Raw genomic sequence first — 22,085 nt, 5'->3', positions numbered from 1 at the left:
CAAGGGCAAAGGAGAAAACCCAGCAAGATGGTAGAAGGTGTGAAATCACATTTAGAATAAAACCTCATACCCACCAGAGAAGCTCAGAGGGTTCAAACAAACATTGTGTGCACCAGGACCCAGAGACCCCACAGAGATTGAGCCAGAACTGTGTTTGAGTGCCTCCTGTGGAGGTACAGGTCAGCAGTGGACTGCTGCAGGGGCAGGGGCTCTGGGTGCAGTAGACCTGGGTATGGCATAAGCCCTCTTGGAGGAGGTCACCATTAAACCCACCATCGAGGCACCAGAATTTACACAGGACTAGGGAAACAGACTCTTGGAGGCCACAAACAAAACCTTGTGTGCACTGGATGCAGGAGAAAGGAGCAGTGACTCCACAAGAGACTGACCAAGACCTGCCCACGATTGTCCAGGAGTCTGTGGCAGAGGCCTGCTGCAGGGTTGGGGGCACTGACTGCATCATTGCCAGCATGGGATCTTTTGAAGGTGGTCACCATCATCTTCATTATCTCCACCATAGTTTGGCCTCAGGTCACAGGAACACAGTCAACAGAAGATTGGATTAAAGATTTACTGAGCATGGCCCTGCCCATCAGAACAAGACCCAGTTTCCCTCTTAGTCTCTCCCATCAGGAAGCTTCCATAAGCCTCTTACCTTTCTCCATCAGACGGCAGACAGAATGGAAGCTATAAAACAAAGCAAATGAACAAGTATAACCAAATAAAAACAGAGGTGGTGGTTGCCAGAGGAGAGTGGAATAGGGGATCTGGCAAATAGGTACATGAGTTTAAGAGGTAATGGCACCCCACTCCAGTACTCTTGCCTGGAAAATCCCATGGACAGAGGAGCCTGGTAGGCTGCAGTCCATGGGGTCGCTAAGAGTCGGACATGACTGAGCGACTTCACTTTCACTTTTCACTTTCATGCATTAGAGAAGGAAATGGTAACCCATTCCAGTACTCCAGTGTTCTTGCCTGGAGAATCCCAGGGACGGGGGAGCCTGGTGGGCTGCCGTCTATGGGGTTGCACATAGTCGGACATGACTGAAGTGACTTAGCAGCAATTTCATTATAAAACAAATAAGTCATGGTGATATAACATACAGCATAAGGAATATATTCAATAACATTGTGATAACTGTGTATGGTGACAGATGATAACTAGCCTTACTGAGGTGATCATTTCTTGATGTATAAGAACTAAATCACTATATTATACACCTGAAACTAATACTGTATGACAATTATACTTCAATAAAAATTATATTTTTGATGCACTTATGGTAAACGTATAATTTCCCCACATAGCCCTATTCTGTAGTATTATGTTCACTGTGCACAGAACTGCTAACCTCAAGGCTTGATTTCCTAGATTCCTGAGCATCAAGATACAGCCTTAACCAAAGTTCTGGCCAATAGAGATTGACTGACAATAATACATATTACTTTTGATTCTTCCCTTTAAAAAAAAAAAAATTGTGGGTAGGTGCCACTGGTCCCCTGCATTCTCCTTTATCTTTGGGGATAGTTCTAGAACTAGAGCTGTCACCTTGGGCCCATAAGTGGAAGCCATATGTTGATCTGTGGACATTACAGTCATTAGAATAAAAAGATAATACTTCTACTTCATTTAAACTGAACTTTATTCTTGAGTATTTTTGATATAGTGCTGTAAATCGTCCCCTGCTGCTGCTGCTAAGTCACTTCAGTCGTGTCCGACTCTGTGTGACCCCATAGACGGAAGCCCACCAGGCTCCCCCATCCTTGGGATTCTCCAGGCAAGAACACTGGAGTGGGTTGCCATTTCCTTTTCCAAAATTGTCCCCTAGTAACACATTATTTCACAAAGTGATCATTTCCCTATTATATACCTATCTCCTCCAACAACAATACCTTATAAATTTATGCAATAGAAAACTTAGCAAAGAAAAAAAAATTCCCTGGAAAGGAAATAAAAATAGATCTTTAACATATGAAAAGTTGTTAAAACTCTTAAATCTCATAAAAGTAAGGAATGAAATTGAGCTTCTATCAAAAAGGCATTTTTCAACTATCAGACTGGCAAAGATGTGAAAGCTTGGTGACATGCTATGTTCATGAGCATAAAAAGAAAAAGACACTCTCAAGTATTATTAACTGGAGTATAAAAGTCTTTGAACAAATAAATTTACTTCTATAAATTCATTGTATAGATATGCATGCAAATGTAAAATGGAGTAAGTAAAAGTAATTTATTTTGTCATTGCTTGCATTATCAAAAGATCAGAAGCGACCTAAATATCCATCGGTAAGAGACTAGTTAAAAATGATATGTTGTGATAATGAAATATAATATTGTCATAAGAAAGACTGAAGTAATTGCTTATGGACTGATATGGAATGATTTCCAAGATACATTTTAAGTGGGAAAAAAGTGCAGAACAATATATATAATGTAGACTAGCACACATGCAAAATTAGGAAAACTACTAATTTAATTATATAATCAGAATACTTTTATATTGGTAAAAGAGTAGGGAAGAAACTCATAACCTTGTTTACCTTGGGGGATAGGAACTAGGTAATTGGTTGACAGGAATGGAAGAAGTTGTATCAACCACTTGTAACTTTATTTTTTGAAACACATGGCTATGTTATTTATTTAAAAATTATAAAAAAATCATAGATGTAATATAATTCTATTTTTAGAAAATAGAAATCAAAACTTCATGCCATGGAACTGACACTAATATATTCCAAATTTATCAATAAAAATTTAATTGTTTTCCTCTGTGAAGTAAGCTAATCACTGGTCCGATATATAACAACAGTAGAGCAATAAGTATGAATGATTTTTAACCCATTGCTTTAAGCACATTAAAATGGGGAAGAAAGCCTTCAGAACTTTTGAGAAACAAATGACTTTTCCAAGCAGAAAGAAAGAGATTAAATTTGTGAAAATATACATCACCTACTTGTTATCTAAGCTTTCTTATTCTTGTGTTACAATTCTGGCATGTAGTTGTATTTTCATGATTTCAAATTAAAAGTGTATGTATTTATACTACTCTTCAGAGAAAGTAAATGCTATGTGCTGAAGATTAGATTTATCCTATTAATATCTCTAAAAAATCAGCAAAGTCACAATTAAAAAATTTTACATATGCTACATATTTTTATGTAACAAGTGACATAACTTATTTGCAAAGACCCTGATGCTAGGTAAAACTGAAGGCAGGAGGAGAAGGGGACGACAGAGGATGAGATGGTTGGCTGGCATCACTGACTCAATGGACATGAGTTTGAGTAAACTCCGGGAGTTGGTGATGGACAGGAAGACCTGGCGTGCTGCAGTCCATGGGGTCGCACAGAGTCAGACACGACTGAGCGACTGAACTAAACTGATATAACTTTGTCTTTGGATAACCTAGAAAGGTCTCCAAATTATACATATGATTTTGTAAAAGTTTAATGTCTACAAAATATGCAGTAAGAGACCTATTCTATACCTCAGTGAGAAAGTGAGGCAGGGATACATATATCCTACAATATAATAAGGCAAATTATAATAGCTTATGATGTTTTCCCATTTAAATGTCTCTAGTGGCAAGGGTCAATAAATTAAACTCTTGCAAGCACTGCGGAATCTCAGGCCCCATTGGTAACCTACTGATTCTGAAATTCTGGGAGTGTGACCCAGAATTCTTTGTTTTAATAAGCACTTCCAGTGATTGTGATTTGAGAACTACTCTCTTAATTTAATACTAGGAATCAGGAAGAAATATCACCATGTCAAAATTATTTATGGCTTCAGACCAAAAAAATCAATATCCACTTTGAAAACTTATTTCCAAAGTTTAAACATAAGGTATGGATTTAGATGACATATGTATAATATCTATTACATAGACTTCTTATACATGGCTTTAAAATATTTTTATTTTTTATTTATGCCAAATTCTTTTATCACATCACACTAATACAAAGTACTAATGAAGAGACACTGACCTCTAATGAAAAATATCCAGTAAGCTACAAGCACTTATACTGATATTTCTACATCAGTTTTTATTAGTAGTACACACTTCCCCTTAATATCCTATTCTGCATATTGCTTAAAGTCTGTGGAGAAAAATAGCTGTGGAGGTGCAAAGAGGCATTTAAGAAAGAGATTTTCAAAAAGTACTTCAGTGTTTGAAAGCCACACAATTATATATCATACCTATTTTCTTGATGATGATGATAATAACAATAATAACGAATACATCTCTTCTACTAGAAAGAAACAGTTTACTTTTAAAATATTTTTCACAAAAAGACGAGTTTTTTAAATGTCTAAATCATGAGGAATAATGAATATCAGACATTAAAGTGTAATGTTTTAAACAGGAATGAATATTTTAACAATAGATATTTATCAATTTCTCCTTCTGACAACTAAAATATTGTTAAAGTCTTTCATTTTTATGTTTGCATTTTGTATTTGATCCACCCATCCCGGTTTTTTATGCTTTGTTGGTCTTCTTGCATTTTATGTAGACTGTTGCTCTTACTAAGTGAAATTCCTAATCCCTATGTCAACCTACTCCTAAATTCTTAACCATTTTAAACACCTTCCTTTATCACAGGTTTGGTCATATTACTTTGGGATTTTTAATTAGTTCCCAGTTATTTACTAAACAAAGGTAACAACCACACTTTTAGATATGAAAGAAAAAGTTTAAAAACTTTTATATCAGTCTGCCTCATTTTACAGAAAAGAGAGACCTAAAGGTTTACAAAATGTAGACCTAGACAGTTTACAAAATTTCTGAAGGCAATTCAACAAACCTATGTTAAGAACAAGCATCCAGTGCTCAATCTCTTACTCTCACCAAACACCACCTTAATATTTAAATTCAAGTGAAATTTCTGATTTCAACCAAAAGCATACTCTCCCTCACTTCCTTTCAAGGACTTTATGAGAACCTTATGTATGAATTTATGAAATTATTTAGTATTCTCTCTACATGTTTCAAGTCTTCCCTGGAGGCTCAGTAGTAAAAGAATCTGCCTGCAATGCAGGAAACTGCCTACAATGCAGAAGACAGGGGTTCGATCCCTAGGTCAGGAAGATACCCTGGAGAAGGAAATGGCATCTGACTCCAGTATTCTTGCCTGGGAAATCCCATAAACAAAGGAGCCTGTAGCACTACAGTCAATGGGATCAAAAAAGGCAGACATGACAGCGACCGCACCACCACCACCACTACATAATTCAGGCTTACCTGCCTAACACCGATATTCTTTTCACTGCTTAGAAATTCCTTGTTTTGCTCCACTCAAAAAAATTCTCTCCAGTATTTAAGATCCAGCTCAGATGTTGCCTTCTCCATTAAAGTGTTCAAGAGTCTCAGACCTCTCATTCTCAACCAAATGATACGGTATTTTCTGTCTCATGGAAGAGTACTTGATGTGTGTGTGTGAATACATACATACATATATATATACATATATATATAAAACTCATGTGTGTGTGTATGTACAGAAACATCTATGAATTAGTTTACTTTTTAAATTACCATTTTATTGTATTAGAGGACAGAGGGCTGATGGGACATCATAGCAAAACACATAGTTATTGGTGGTAAGGTTAGTTCCATATTCTAACAAATAAATTGATTAAAGAATTCACATTTGCTGTATTGCAAACAGTAAATATTCAAATGATACCCTGATGCTTAAATAAGTGAATAAATTTAAGGAATATATTACAACAAAAAGCTCAACTTCAACAAAATTTAGTTATTCATTAACTAAAATGACCAAGCCCAGATTTAACATGAGAGGGCAGAGAGGGAGGGAGTGGAAGAATTTCTGGCAAGTTTTAACCATCTACTATCATATGAGCTCCATCTCCCATCACATGAGCTTCATCTCCCATATAGACTCCTTATTAACATAGCATTTATAGAGTTTTGTTTTTCAGACCAACCAAACCCAGACTTATATAATAATAACCACCAGCTGAATCAAGACAGGATTGTGCTTTTCCGCCCGCTCCCCCCTCCCCCCGAGCGCCGCTCTGGCCGCACTGTGCTCGCCCTGAGCTCCGGGCTCCTGCTAAGCCAGCGCCGCTGTCGCCTCCCTCCAGTCGCCATCATGATCATCTACCGGGACCTCATTAGCCATGACTCAAGTATGAAGGAGAAATCAAAAGCTTCTCAGACAAGCAAAAGCTGAGAGAATTCTGCACCACCAAACCAGCTCTCCAACAAATACTAAAGGATATTCTCTAGACAGGAAACACAAAAATGGTGTATAAATTCGAACCCCAAACAATAAAGTAAATGGCAACGGGATCATATTTATCAGTAATTACCTTAAACGTAAATGGGTTGAATGCCCCAACCAAAAGACAAAGACTGGCTGAATGGATACAAAAACAAGACCCCTACATATGTTGTCTACAGGAGACCCACCTCAAAACAGGGGACACATACAGACTGAAAGTGAAGGGCTGGAAAAGATTTTCCATGCAAATAGGGACCAAAAGAAAGCAGGAGTAGCAATACTCATATCAGATAAAATAGACTTTAAAACAAAGGCTGTGAAAAGAGACAAAGAAGGTCACTACATAATGATCAAAGGATCAATCCAAGAAGAAGATATAACAATTATAAATATATATGCACCTAACACGGGAGCACCGCAGTATGTAAGACAAATGCTAACAAGTATGAAAGGAGAAATTAACAATAACACAATAATAGTGGGAGACTTTAATACCCCACTCACACCTATGGATAGATCAACTAAACAGAAAATTAACAAGGAAACACAAACTTTAAACGATACAATAGACCAGTTAGACCTAATTGATATCTATAGGACATTTCATCCCAAAACAATGAACTTCACCTTTTTCTCAAGCGCACATGGAACCTTCTCCAGGATAGATCACATCCTGGGCCATAAAGCTAGCCTTGGTAAATTCAAAAAATAGAAATCAGTCCAAGCATCTTTTCTGACCACAATGCAGTAAGATTAGATCTCAATTACAGGAGAAAAACTATTAAAAATTCCAACATATGGAGGATGAACAACACCCTGCTGAATAACCAACAAATCACAGAAGAAATCAAAAAGAAATCAAAATTTGCATAGAAAAGAATGAAAATGAAAACACAACAACCCAAAACCTGTGGGACACAGTAAAAGCAGTCCTAAAGGGAAAGTTCATAGCAATACAGGCACACCTCAAGAAACAAGAAAAAAGTCAAATAAATAACCCTAACTCTACACCTAAAGCAACTAGAAAAGGAAGAAATGAAGAACCCCAGGGTTAGTAGAAGGAAAGAAATCTTAAAAATTAGAGCAGAAATAAATGCAAAAGAAACAAAAGAGACCATAGCAAAAATCAACAAAGCCAAAAGCTGGTTCTTTGAAAGGATAAATAAAATTGATAAACCATTAGCCAGACTCATCAAGAAACAAAGGGAGAAAAATCAAATCAATAAAATTAGAAACGAAAATGGAGAGATCACAACAGACAACACAGAAATACAAAGGATCATAAGAGACTATTATCAACAATTATATGCCAATAAAATGGACAATGAGGAATAAATTGACAAATTCTTAGAAAAGTACAACTTTCCAAAACTCGACCAGGAAGAAATAGAAAACCTTAACAGACCCATCACAAGCACGGAAATTGAAACTGTAATCAAAAATCTTCCAGCAAACAAAAGCCCAGGTCCAGACGGCTTCACAGCTGAATTCTACCAAAAATTTAGAGAAGAGCTAACACCTATCCTACTCAAACTCTTCCAGAAAATTGCAGAGGAAGGTAAACTTCCAAACTCATTCTATGAGGCCACCATCACCCTAATAACAAAACCTGACAAAGATCCCACAAAAAAAGAAAACTACAGGCCAATATCACTGATGAACATAGATGCAAAAATCCTAAACAAAATTCTAGCAATCAGAATCCAACAACACATTAAAAAGATCATACACCATGACCAAGTGGGCTTTATCCCAGGGATGCAAGGATTCTTCAATATCCGCAAATCAATCAATGCAATACACCACATTAACAAATTGAAAAACAAAAACCATATGATTATCTCAGTAGATGCAGAGAAAGCCTTTGACAAAATTCAACACCCATTTATGATAAAAACTCTCCAGAAAGCAGGAATAGAAGGAACATACCTCAACATAATAAAAGCTATATATGACAAACCCACAGCAAACATTATCCTCAATGGGGAAAAATTGAAAGCATTTCCTCTAAAGACAGGAACAAGACAAGGGTGCCCACTTTCACCATTACTATTCAACATAGTTTTGGAAGTTTTGGCCACAGCAATCAGAGCAGAAAAAGAAATAAAAGGAATCCAAATTGGAAAAGAAGAAGTAAAACTCCTCTCACTATTTGCAGATGACATGATCCTCTACATAGAAAACCCTAAAGACTCCACCAGAAAATTACTAGAACTAATCAATGATTATAGTAAAGTTGCAGGATATAAAATCAACACACAGAAATCCCTTGCATTCCTATACACTAATAATGAGAAAACAGAAAGAGAAATTAAGGAAACAATTCCATTCACCATTGCAACGAAAAGAATAAAATACTTAGGAATATATCTACCTAAAGAAACTAAAGACCTATATATAGAAAACTATAAAACACTGGTGAAAGAAATCAAAGAGGACACTAATAGATGGAGAAATATACCATGTTCATGGATTGGAAGAATCAATATAGTGAAAATGAGTATACTACCCAAAGCAATTTATAGATTCAATGCAATCCCTATCAAGCTACCAACAGTATTCTTCACAGAGCTAGAACAAATAATTTCACAATTTGTATGGAAATGCAAAAACCTCGAATAGCCAAAGCGATCTTGAGAAAGAAAAAATGGAACTGGAGGAATCAACCTACCTGACTTCAGGCTCTACTACAAAGCCACAGTTATCAAGACAGTATGGTACTAGCACAAAAACAGAAATATAGATCAATGGAACAAAATAGAAAGCCCAGAGATAAATCCACGCACATATGGACACCTTATCTTTGACAAAGGAGGCAAGAATATACAATGGATTAAAGACAATCTCTTTAACAAGTGGTGCTGGGAAATCTGGTCAACCACTTGTAAAAGAATGAAACTAGAACACTTTCTAACACCATATACAAAAATAAACTCAAAATGGATTAAAGATCTCAACGTAAGACCAGAAACTATAAAACTCCTAGAGAGGAGAACATAGGCAAAACACTCTCTGACATACATCACAGCAGGATCCTCTATGACCCACCTCCCAGAATATTGGAAATAAAAGCAAAAATAAACAAATGGGACCTAATTAAACTTAAAAGCTTCTGCACATCAAAGGAAACTATTAGCAAGGTGAAAAGACAGCCTTCAGAATGGGAGAAAATAATAGCAAATGAAGCAACTGACAAACAACTAATCTCAAAAATATACAAGCAACTCCTACAGCTCAACTCTAGAAAATAAATGACCCAATCAAAAAATGGGCCAAAGATCTAAATAGACATTTCTCCAAAGAAGACATACAGATGGCTAACAAACACATGAAAAGATGCTCAACATCACTCATTATCAGAGAAATGCAAATCAAAACCACTATGAGGTACCATTTCACACCAGTCAGAATGGCTGCGATCTAAAAGTCTACAAATAATAAATGCTGGAGAGGGTGTGGAGAAAAGGGAACCCTCTTACACTGTTGGTGGGAATGCAAACTAGTACAGCCACTATGGAGAACAGTGTGGAGATTCCTTAAAAAACTGGAAATAGAACTGCCTTATGATCCAGCAATCCCACTGCTGGGCATACACACTGAGGAAACCAGAAGGGAAAGAGACACGTGTACCCCAATGTTCATCGCAGCACTGTTTATAATAGCCAGGACATGGAAGCAACCTAGATGTCCATCAGCAGATGAATGGATAAGCAAGCTGTGGTACATATACACAATGGAGTATTACTCAGCCATTAAAAAGAATACATTTGAATCAATTCTAATGAGGTGGATGAAACTGGAGCCTATTATACAGAGTGAAGTAAGCCAGAAGGACAAACACCAATACAGTATACTAACGCATATATATGGAATTTAGAAAGATGGTAACGATAACCCTGTAAAAAAAAAAAAAAAAAGACAGGATTGTTCAAAAATGTTATTTTCTATATTACAGCTCTCTTAATTTTTTTAAATTAAAAAATATTGTTTCCTATATCATAATTTCATATTTCACATCTAATGTATTCATTTTACATTTCCACTGGTAATATTGAAAATGAAAGTTGCTCAGACGTGTCCAACTCTTTGTGACCCCATAGACGATACAGTCCATTGAATTCTCCAGGCCAGAATACTGGAGTGGCTAGCCTTTCCCTTTTCCAGGGGGTCTTTCCAACTCAGGGATTGAACCCATGTCTCCCACATTACAGGCAGAATCTTTACCAGCTGAGCCACAAGGGAAGCCAAGAATACTGGAGTGGGTAGCCTATCCCTTCTCCAGAGGATCTTCCTGGCCCAGGAATCGAACCAGGGTCTCCTGCATTGCAGATGGATTCTTTACCAACTGAGCTACCAGGGACCAGTGATATTATTCATCTATTACTCATTTATTTTCCCATATCCAGTAAAACCAAATTAACAGAAAATAATATAATCAGTACATAGCATACAGAATTAAAGATAAAAATCCTATGATCATCTCAATAAATGCACAAGAAGCACTCAACGAAATTCAACATTTTTTCATGATAATAAACACTGAACAAACTAGGAAGACAAGGAAATTACCTCAACATGATAAAGGTCATATATCAAAAGTCACAACTAATATTCTCAATGGTGAAAAACTGAAATCTCTTCCTCTAAGATCAGCAACAAAGCAAAGATGCCTACATTCACCTCTTTTACTCAGTGTACCAGTAGACGGTCCTATTTAGAGCAATCACACAGAAAAATGCAACAAAATATATCCACACTAGAATGAAAGAAGAAAAATTATTTGTGTTTGCAGATGGCATTATCTTATATATAGAAAATCCTAAAAATTACATTAAAATGCCGTGCTTCCTTGTGGCTCAGCTGGTAAAGAATCCACCTGCAATGCGGGAGACCTGGGTTTGATCCCTGGGTTGGGAAGATCCCCTGGAGAAGGGAAAGGCTACCCACTCCAGTATTCTGGCCTGGAGAATTCCATGGACTGTATAGTCCATGGGGTCACAAAGAGTCAGACTTGACTGAGCAATTTTCACTTCACTTCACATTAAAATGCTAAAACTAATGCAGTAAGATTGTAGGATATAAAATTAACATACAAAAATTGCATTTTTATACACTAAAAAAATTAATAATCTTAAAAGAAAATTAAAACAATCCCATTTATAATAGCCTCAAAAAGAATAAAATACTTAGGAATAAATTTAAATAAGGAGGTAAAAGACTTATACAATGGAAAGTGCAATACTTTGAAGAAATTAAAAAAGACACAGAATGCAAAGATATCCCATGTCCAGGATTTGAAAGATGTAATACTGTTAAAATGTCTGTACTAACCCAGGTGTTTTACAGATTCAATATAATTTCTAACAAAATCCCAATGGTATTTTTTTTCCCCAATGATATTTTTAACAGACAAAGGAAAAAATCCTAAAATTTATATAGAACCACAAAAGACACTGAATAGGCAAAACTGCCTTAAGAAAGAGCAAAGCTAGAAGCCTCATATTTTCTGATTTCAAAACATATTATAAAGCTGCAGCAATCAAAACACAATTATATAGACATAGACTGAAGAAAGAAAATGGCTCAGAAACAAACCCAAAGTTATACATTAAAATGAGCATCAACAAGGGTGTCAAGAATACACAATGTGGAAAAATATTCTTTTCAGCAAGTGGTACTGGAAAACTGGATATTCACATGTAAAATAATGAAACTGGACCCTTATCATATAGCATATATAAAAATCAACTCAAACTGGAATGAAGGCCAACATGTAAGACCCGAACCTTTAACTTCCTTGAAGAAACACAGGGGAAATTTTTTTATGACATTAGTCTTGGCAATGACTCCTTGGTTGTGACACCAAAAACACATATAGAAAAGCAAAAATACAAGTGGACTACATCAAGTTAAAAAATTCTGCAAATTAAAGTAAATCAAAAGAACAAAGGACCAACCTATGCAATGGGAGAAAACAGTTTCAAACCATATATCTGAAAAAGAATTTATTTATATAATATATAAGAAACTCCTACAGGTCAATAGCAAAATAATAATGATCTGACTAGAAAATGGGCAAACGTGAAAATGTTACTTGCTCAATCATGTCTGACTCTTTGTGACCCCATGGACTACAGCCCACCAGGCTCCTCTGTGGATGGAATTCTCCAGGCTAGAATACTGGAGTGGGTTGCCATTCACTTCTCCAGGGGATCTTCCCAATCCAGGGATCGAACCCAGGTCTCCTGAACTTCAGACAGATTCTTTACCATCTGAGCCACAGGGGAAATCCAGAAAATAGGCAAAGGACTTGAAAAAATATTTCCCTAAAGACCTACAAGTGGAAGTTACTGTATAGCACAGGAAGCGCAGCTCAGTGCTCTGTGATGACCTAGAGGGGTGGGATTGGGGGTTAGGGAGGCTCAAGAGGAAGGGAGTATATGTATACATAAAGCTGATCCACACTGTTGTACAGCAGAAACTAACATGGCATTGTAAAGCAAATATACTCCAATAAAAGACAGTTCATGCATCAGAATAAAGACATTCAAGTGGCCTACAAGTATATGAAAAGATTTGAAACATTGCTAGTTATCAGGGAAACGTAAAAGAAAATCACAATGAGGTATCAACTTATCCCTGTTGATACCCACTGTCAACAGAAAATAAAAAGGATTGATGAAAGTATGGAGAAAAGGGAATACTTGTACACTATTGTGTGAATGGAAAATGGTGCAGTCACTGTGGGAGATATTATGGTGGTTCCTCAAAAAATTGAAAACAGAACTGCCAGATGATCCAGCAGTCCCACTTCTGGGTACTTATCCTAAGTAAGTGGAATCCACTCTTGAAGAGAAATTTGAAGTTATGTCATTGTAGTATTAATCACAATAGTCAAGAGGTAGTATAAATATTCTATGTCCACTGACAGATGAATGGGTAAGGAGACAGTGGTACTCACATATCACAGAATATTATTCAGCCATAAAAAAGGGAAACCCTTTCACATGCTACAACATGAACCTTGAGGATATTAGCTGAGTGAAATGATCCAATCAAGGACAAATACTGCATAATGCCACATTTATGAGGTATCTAGTCAAACTCATTGATGTAGAAAAAATGGTGGTTGCCAGGAGCTGGGGAGATGGGAAAATAAGGATTGCTATCCAATGGATATAAAGTTTCTGTCAAGGAAGACAAAAAATTGTTGATATCTGCTGTACAACACTGTTTATAGTTAACAATACTGTACTCTATACTCAAAAATTTATTAGGAGTGTAGATATCATATTTTTCCCCACAATAAATACATTAAAAAGTATAGGAACTAGAACCCAGTAATAGCCTTAAAGTAAAGATAATGTGTGTATGCCATAACTTCTACTACAACATTTTGGTTAGAGCAAACAATTTCAGCTTCTACAGTAATAGCTCTTTTACAGAAAAAAGATTTCAGCCATTTCCTCACAAATCCCAAACAAGTATTCTCTCTACTTTGCTGGTACTTCAGTGAAGATGGAAAATAGATAAAATTTAGCCCTTAAAAGATCAGATTGGGGGGCACAATTGAAAGTGATACTTACTGGCTACAATAAACAACATCAAGGACCACAGCTTCACCTAAAACCCAGTGTGTGTTTTTGGAGATTCTAAGAGGTTTAATATTAAGTGTTGATCCTTCTACTTTCTCTTGAGGGACTCTTCAAGCTATGACAGTATCACCAGCTACCTTCTTTCCTTCCTGTCTAAAAGACTGACAGGATCGGATGCTAACTTCAGAAGAGTGTTTATCTTCAAATAAAAACGAAAACTGAAATATTACAATTCACTTAAAGGGAATGCTATGCGATATGAATGATTTTGCTAGTAAAATGAGCACAGTATCAGTAAATATAGTGGAGCATAAATTACTAATTTTAACCTTAACCTTTCTATTATTTCCTCTTTTAGTAGCATGTTTTAGGTAATAAAGCTGTCAAAACATACTGAAATCCATTTAGAGTATAGTCATCGTTCAGTAATTTTGAGGGAGATTGGTTCCATGACTCACCTCGAACACCAAAATCTGCCTATGTTCAAGTCCCTTATACAAAATAATGTAGAAAATGCAAATAATCTATATATATCATCTCCTGTACTTTAAATCATCTCTAGATTACTTACAACATCTAGTGTAATGTACATGCAATGTAAATACATGTAAGTGAAAGTGAAAGTCACTCAGTAGTGTCTGACTCTGAATACTGGAGTGGGTAGCCATTCCCTTCTTTAGGGGATCTCCCCAACCCAGGGATCAAACATAGGTCTCCCGCATTGCAGGGGGATCCTTTACCAGCTGAGCCACCGGGGAAGCCCAAGAATACTGGAGTGGGTAGCCTATCCCTTCTCCAGCTGATCTTCCCAACCCAGGAATTGAACTGGGGTCTCTTGCATTGCAGGCAGATTCTTTACCAGCTGAGCTACAGGGAAGCCCCAAATACTTGCAAATATAATGTAAATGTTATGCATAGTTGCCAGTACATGGAGAATCCATGTTTTTCCTTTTGGAATGCTTTCCCAATATTTTTGACCTACAGTTGATTAAATCCACAGATGCAGAGCTTGCAGATATGGAAGGCAAACATTATAGAAAAATAAAATACACACACTGCCCAAGACACGGAATCAATCTAAAGATGTCCATCAACTGATGAATGGATAAAGAAGATTTAATATATTTAAATATATATTTATATAGGAATATTTTATATATATATATATATATATAATGGAATACTACTCAGCCATAAAAAGAATGAAATAACTCCATTTGCAGCAACATGGATGGACCTAGAGATGATCGTACTAAATGAAATAAGTCAGAGAGAGAAAGACAAATATCATACGGTACCACTTATGTGTGGGATCTAAAATACTGATACAAATGTACTTATCACAAAACAGAAAAAGACTCATAGACATAGAAAATAAACTTATGGTTACCAAAGGGGAAAGGGGGAGGGAACAAATTAGGAGTTTGGAATTAGCAGATACACACTGCTGTATACAAAATAAACAATTTCCTACTGTCTGACACAGGGAACTATATTCAATATCCTGCAATAAGTCATAATGGAAAAGAAGACATATATATGTGCAAATATATATATGACAAGTTATACATATGGATATGTGTAACTGAATCACTCTGCTGTACACTAGAAACTAACATATTATAAATCAATTATATATACCCCAATTTAAAAAAAAAAAAGAGAAAAACGCAATAAAAATAATACCATAAAGTTAAAGGAACTGGATAGTAATCTTTGAAGGTATATGTATTTTTAATATATTTCTCAGAATGTATTTAACCTCACTTGGGGAGACAGTATGGTATAAAGGACAGACATTGCAGAATCTTACCATCTGCTGGCTGTGAGACCTTACACAATTCAACTAATCTTGATATCTTCAGTTTTCTGTAGCCACAAAATAGGGATATTATCAGCTAGTTTATCTGCTAAGGATTAGAGATTTTGTATATTAACAGACCTGGTAATATGTATTTGTCTGAGACACACAGACTTGAAAGTGTATGATTTGTTCACTCAGTAACAGTTAACATTATAGTCATTAATTATTGTGTTTTATTGTTTCTATGAAGAAACCCCTGCCCGTTAATGGTTTCACATGTCTTCTCTCTCCATAGTGCTCCCTAATCCCTACAAAAGACACTTGCTTCTTGAGAAGTTGAAAGCTGCCAAAATTTTAAAAAGGTGAGTTCTCTTCTCAGTCTTGTTTTGTAGCTATACATACTATATTCAAGTAATCTTACCTGACATACTCTCCAATTTATCTTTTTTTCCTTTTGACACCAGGAGTAGATAAAAGTTTCATGGGACCTAAAGTTTACAAAAGGGCTTCTCCCCGGTGACTCAGTGGTAAAGAGCCCACCTTTCAATGCAGGAGATGGGGGTCCAATCCCTGGGTTGGGAAGATCCCATGTGGAAGGAAACGGCTACCAGTCCAGTATTCTTGTCTGGGAAATCCCATGGACAGAGGAACCTGGTGGGCTACAGTTCATAGGATCACAAAGAGTCGGACTCAGTGACTAAAACAGAAAAGTTTATATACTTTGCTGGGCGTGTTTCAAAGATTCTGTGGGCTTCCCAGGTGGGTCAGAGGTAAAAGAATCCCCCTAATGCAGGAGATGCAGGAGACAGGCTGCACACATTTTTGAATGTTAAATTATATAAAAATTTGTATTTATAATGTAAAAGGAAATTACAAGTCTGAAAAAGCTGACAATATCATAAAAATTAAAATCAAGAAATATTCTTAGTTCACTCCCTGAAACACCTCTATACCATTTTCTTAGAATTTTATCTGCATATTCTGATTCTTTTCATGTGACAAGAAGCTTCTATCCTTTTCCAGAGATAACAACATGAGCATTCAGTCTTTTCTCTAGCTCAGTGATTAATTTTTTATGGATGCTATAAAATGTGTTTTTCTAGCTTTAAAATTCATGCTAGTAACATTATTTAAAGTTTAAGGTTTTGTCAGATTTGAGATATCTCTTTTAAATGAACTGTAAGATTTAAGTGTATATCAAGTTTTCTTTTTCTATAAATGATCCTAAATACTCTTTCAATTGATGAGGCTTGTTAACCATTTTGCTGGAAATACTTCACTGCAGTGGCAAAAGTCGTGTATTTGTTAGTGTCAGCATTTTCAGTCAAATTGGCAAGAAATTTAATTTTAATTCAATATAATTCATACAATTCATCATTTTCATTAATTGGCTCATGAGACAAATCTGAGAGCCTGTTCATTATCTCTGCTTGTTTATAAATTTCTATTTTGATTTATAATGTGAGTTTATTACATCTTGTTATATTGTTGATTTTGCTATACTGTGTTGCTGCTATTTTATTCTTTCTGCTTCATCTTCCACTTGACATTTCCTTAAATTTTCGCATTCTTTTAATAAAAATTTTAAGATGACAAAAAAAACATATAACTCATGTATTCCAAATCCAGAACCTATTGCTTCTCTTTTGTTTTATAAAGACTTTCCAAAATAAATCTTTTCAAATTATAAAATGACATCTTCCCAACTCTACCACTCTTTAGCCACATCCTCAACATATGCATAGTTCTCCAGTATGATTGGTAGTATGCTTGTGCTCAGGAAGATAATTCATAAACAGTTACATTAATAATATACAACAATATCTTATTTTTACATCTTTAACAAATACATATTAGCAAAAGACACTTTGCTAATGCCCTCTTCCAGTACTTAATATTTGAGAATTTACACTGGTACTCATTTCTTCTTTCTATTCATGTGGATTATCTTTTGCTTCTATATGTTTGTTTGGTGACATAAAGTTTCAACCAAAATCAGAGTAATATGTTTAGGCAAAAGGATAGTTGATAAAACAAAAAGCTAAATAAATTCCCTATGAGCTACCTCCAGTTCTGAGCTGTTAGTCATAGACTTCTCCCACATGCTTCCTGATTCATCTCTGCTGCCATCAACTCAAACCATGTATAAAAGCTTTGAGGGGTGCCAGGAACTGAATCAAAGTTCTACGCCCTATTGATAGCCCACAGTAGTCAGATCTCTAGCTTGATTTTTGATTACTCTATTTCATACCGGCTGTTGCAGATGCTAGAGTAGGGGTTCACATGTGGAGATTGACAGCCTTAAAACCTACTGTGGGGATAATATGTCTCTGTGAAACTATGACTGGCTGAAGTTTAAGGAGTGTGGAAAGCTGTGATTGGCTATAGAAGTAGCTATCCTAGTATTTGACATAAGGAGATGATGGCAGTGGAACATCTAATTGACAAATATATCGCTCAGGAAATATTAATAATATATTATTGCTCCTTTATGCCTGCTAAGTTAACTTCCTAATTTATCTCATGTTTGGATCAGGGCCATGTGATACATACTAAAGCAAAGAGCAAGATGGCTATGCCATCTTGGAATTCAGGATGAAAAATGTCAAAACTATATATATATGTAAATGTATGCATACATGTATGTGTTGGGGGATATGAGAGAGGAATAGAGGAGTGAGGGAGAGGGGAAGGAGAGGAAGAGATAGAAAGAGGCAGTAAAAAAAAATAGCACTGCATGAAGGATAAAGGACAGAGGGAGACAGATTTCAAACTGGCTTTCTGGTATCAGCACATCATTCAACACTGCCACCATCTCCAACTCCACAAATCTCTCTTGAAACATCTGTCTTTTCCACACCATCTGCCACTTTCTTAACTGAGGCTTCCATTATTTTTCCCTGACTGTTACAAAAATGTAATGCCAAATAACCTTGCTGTGAGTTTTTTCTATCATCTGAATCAGTCTGTAACATTGCTATGAACTTGATATTTCTAAAACACAATGTGTTTATATTACTCTCTTCTAAATTATCCAACCTCTCCCTACCAACTTAACAAAAATTTTAGAGCTCTCATATTCTGCCCCTTACATGGGCTCAATTAATGGAAAGCATATGAGATGGGTAGGTACTTGTTTTACTTAGGGACATATATAGAAATGGTGCAAAACTGTTAGGAAAACATACATATATGTTTGGATATGCTTGGGAGGCCTGGCTTGCTACAGTCCATGGGGTCACAAAGAGTTGGACATGACTTAGTGACTGAACAACAACAGCAAGTCTCAATATTTTAGACATAAAAATCAGAACCTTAAAAATAAGTCATTTAACTTTCTGCTAGCAGTAGGTATTTTATCTATACAATGTAATGCGGGAAAGGAGTAAAAATGAAAGAATACAGTATGTGAAAAACACAAATAAAGAGAATTAAATCAAGTTTAAGCAAAAGAGCTGACAATTCAATTTTATGGCTAGTATACAACCTTAGTCCGAGAACATTTTAAGGATATTAAATTAAAGGGAAATTACAGGCTAACATCAGCCCCTAAACATAGAAATAACATCCTAGTTAAGGATATCCAATGACAATATGTAAGAAACACATTTTCAAGTAGAGTTTTCCTCAGGAATGCATTAATAAAATCTATAGTTTCCAGGGTGAAAAGTGTAAGTGTTAGTCACACAGTCATGCCTGACTCTTTTCTACCCCATGGACTGTAGCCCACTAGGCTCCTCTGGCCATGGAATTCTCTAGGCAAGAATACAGGAATGTGTAGCCATCCCCTTCTCCAGAGGATCTTTCTGACCCAGGGATCAAACCTGGGTCTCCTGCATTGCAGGCATATTCTTTGCTATCTGAGTTTCAGTGTTAGAAAATATGCAAATGTAGTTATCTATATTAAATTTTAAAAAAAAAAATATATCAATATAATTTTCAAAATAATTTGAATCAAGGAGAATGTACTAAACTTGATACTCACATACCAAAATCTACAGTAAGAATGTTTCATGGACAAACTTGAGATACATTCACTTTTATATCAGGAAAAATTCAAAGATGATACCATTATTCTTTAATACAGTACTATGTTGCTGACCTGGAGAAGGCAATGGCACCCCACTCCAGTACTCTTGCCTGGAAAATCCCATGGATGGAGGAGCCTGGTAGGCTGCAGTCCATGGGGTCGCTAGGAGTCGGACACGACTGAGCGACTTCATTTTGACTTTTCACTTTCATGCATTGGAGGAGGAAATGGCAACCCACTCCATTGTTCTTGCCTGGAGAATCCCATGGACAGAGGAGCCTGGTGGGCTGCCATCTCTGGGGTCGCACAGAGTCGGACATGTCTGAAGCAACTTAGCAGCAGCAGCAGCATGTTGCTGACCACAGGGGGCTTCCCTGGTGGCTCAGAGGGTAAGGAATCTACCCGTAATGCAGAAGACCCAGGTTCGACCCCTGTGTCAGGAAAATGCCCTGGAGAAAGGAATGACAACTCATTCCAGTATTCTTGTCTGGGAAATCCCATGGACAGAGGAGCCTGGTGGGCTACAGTCCATGGGGTCACAAAGAATCAGACACAACTGAGAGAATAACACACTGACACACTGATGTTACTGACCACTGATATCACACACACACACACACACAACAAAACATAACTCAGGACTAGAAGAATCTGAGTTTTGTACATGTCAGACTCCAAAAACATTAACACTAGGAGGTATGCTATGCTCAGATAAAAACATAAGATTAATATATTCGATGTTTTGGAAGAGTAGCTGAGATCAGGAGAAACACTGGGCAATAGCTGGCATGAAGAAAAAGAAACTGTCGTATTTGTCCTAGAGTTTTTGTACTGTGATGGCAATTATTTGGGTTGGGATTGGGAGAGAAGAGAGAGGGATTGAGAATGAATCACACCAAAGGTGAAGGCACATGGACACCTCACTGAGAGGAGGTAGGCATGCAGATGGTTTGGTGTTTGTATCATCATATGTGAGAAGCCCAGGCTAAATATACAGACTGCAAGTAGGTGCTCTGATTGACAGTCAAATATGTGTTTTCAGCTGACAGACAGCATCAGGTATCAGCCACGTGAGGGCACCATCATGGACATCGAGCCCAGTGTAGCCTTTGTATGTCTCCAGTCCCAGTCACTCATTACCCCCTCTCTCCTTTTACTATTTTTAAACCACTAAGTGGATTGCCAAACTACCACAGCTCTTCACGTTGGGAAACAGATTAGAAATTGGAGGAGGGTGATGGAATAGACAAGTTTCAGATTCAAATCCAGTTTTAGAATTAACTCATAAAACTCTAAAAGCTGATCTAATAGTGGAAAGGCTGATTCTGTCAAATGCTGAGTGGCCCAATTAGAGGACAATTAGCCATCCTTTCAGATATCCATCTATTTTAGCTATCCTAAAACACAGGTCATTCTTGACAGCAGTGCAGGTATATCATTACCTTCTGGGGTCATCACAAGTATCCATTTAGCCAGGTGTCCAGAATCATCGAGTCACCAAGAAAAAGTACATGAGCCAAAGGGAGTCAGCTGTCACATCTCAGACACCAGCAGCCAGGGAATGAGAGCCATGAAGAATCCAGAATTAGAGACAGAAGATACAAGTCATATCATCTTACACAGGGTTTCTTCTTCTGGTATCATATTTTTTTAAGAGACAGGATTAATGAAATATAACTCACAAGTCATAAAACATTCATTTAAAATGTGTAATTCAACTGTTTTTAATATAATAACAGTTGTATAACAATCACCACTGTTCAGTTTTATAACACTTTCATGAATCCACAAAAACCTCATACTCATTAGTTGTTACTACCCATTCCTCCTCCTCTCTCAGCTTTCAGTTCAGTTCAGCTGTTCAGTCGTGTTTAACTCTTTGCGACGCCATGGACTACAGCACACCAGGCCTCCCTGTCCATCACCAACTCCCGCAGCTTACTCAAACTCATGTCCATTGAGTCGGTGATGACATCCAACCATCTCATCTGTCATCCCCTTCGGCCTTCAATCTTTCCCAACATTAGGGTCTTTTCCAATGAGTTAGTTCTTCGCGTGAGGTGGCCAAAGTATTTGAGTTTCAGCTTCTGCATCAGTCCTTACAATGAATATTCAGCACTGATTTCCTTTAGGATAGATTGGTTGGATCTCCTTGCAGTCCAAGGGACTCTCAAGAGTCTTCTCCAACACCATAGTTCAAAAGCACCAATTCTTCGGCACTCAGCTTTCTTTACAGTCCAACTCTCACATCCATGCATCACTACTGGAAAAACCATAGCTTTGACTAGCTATGTTGACCAGGTAATGCCTCTGCTTTTTAATATGCTGTCTAGTTGGTCATACCTTTTCTTCCAAGGAGCAAGCATCTTTTAATTTCATGGCTCCAGTCACCATCGGCAGTGAT

General features: G+C 36.7%; 1 protein-coding gene and 1 long non-coding RNA gene across 2 annotated transcripts in view; both read right to left on the bottom strand.

Annotated features, from left to right (window-relative positions):
• Positions 1–22,085, bottom strand: part of DMD (dystrophin) — a 2,671,852-nt gene that overhangs the window by 2,446,000 nt on the left and 203,767 nt on the right. The gene's annotated exons all lie outside the window — the stretch shown is intronic.
• The window catches only part of LOC138986425 (uncharacterized), a 67,204-nt gene continuing 65,664 nt past the window's right edge, over positions 20,546–22,085 (bottom strand). The window contains exon 3 of the long non-coding RNA XR_011463275.1: positions 20,546–21,220. This is a non-coding gene — a long non-coding RNA (uncharacterized lncRNA). The remainder of the gene's footprint in view (positions 21,221–22,085) is intronic.

Source organism: Bos mutus, chromosome X (assembly GCF_027580195.1).
Source record: "Bos mutus isolate GX-2022 chromosome X, NWIPB_WYAK_1.1, whole genome shotgun sequence".
NCBI classification, from domain to species: domain Eukaryota; kingdom Metazoa; phylum Chordata; class Mammalia; order Artiodactyla; family Bovidae; genus Bos; species Bos mutus.
The sequence above is the reverse complement of the archived record's forward strand: the minus strand, read 5'-3'. Positions and strand labels throughout refer to the sequence as shown.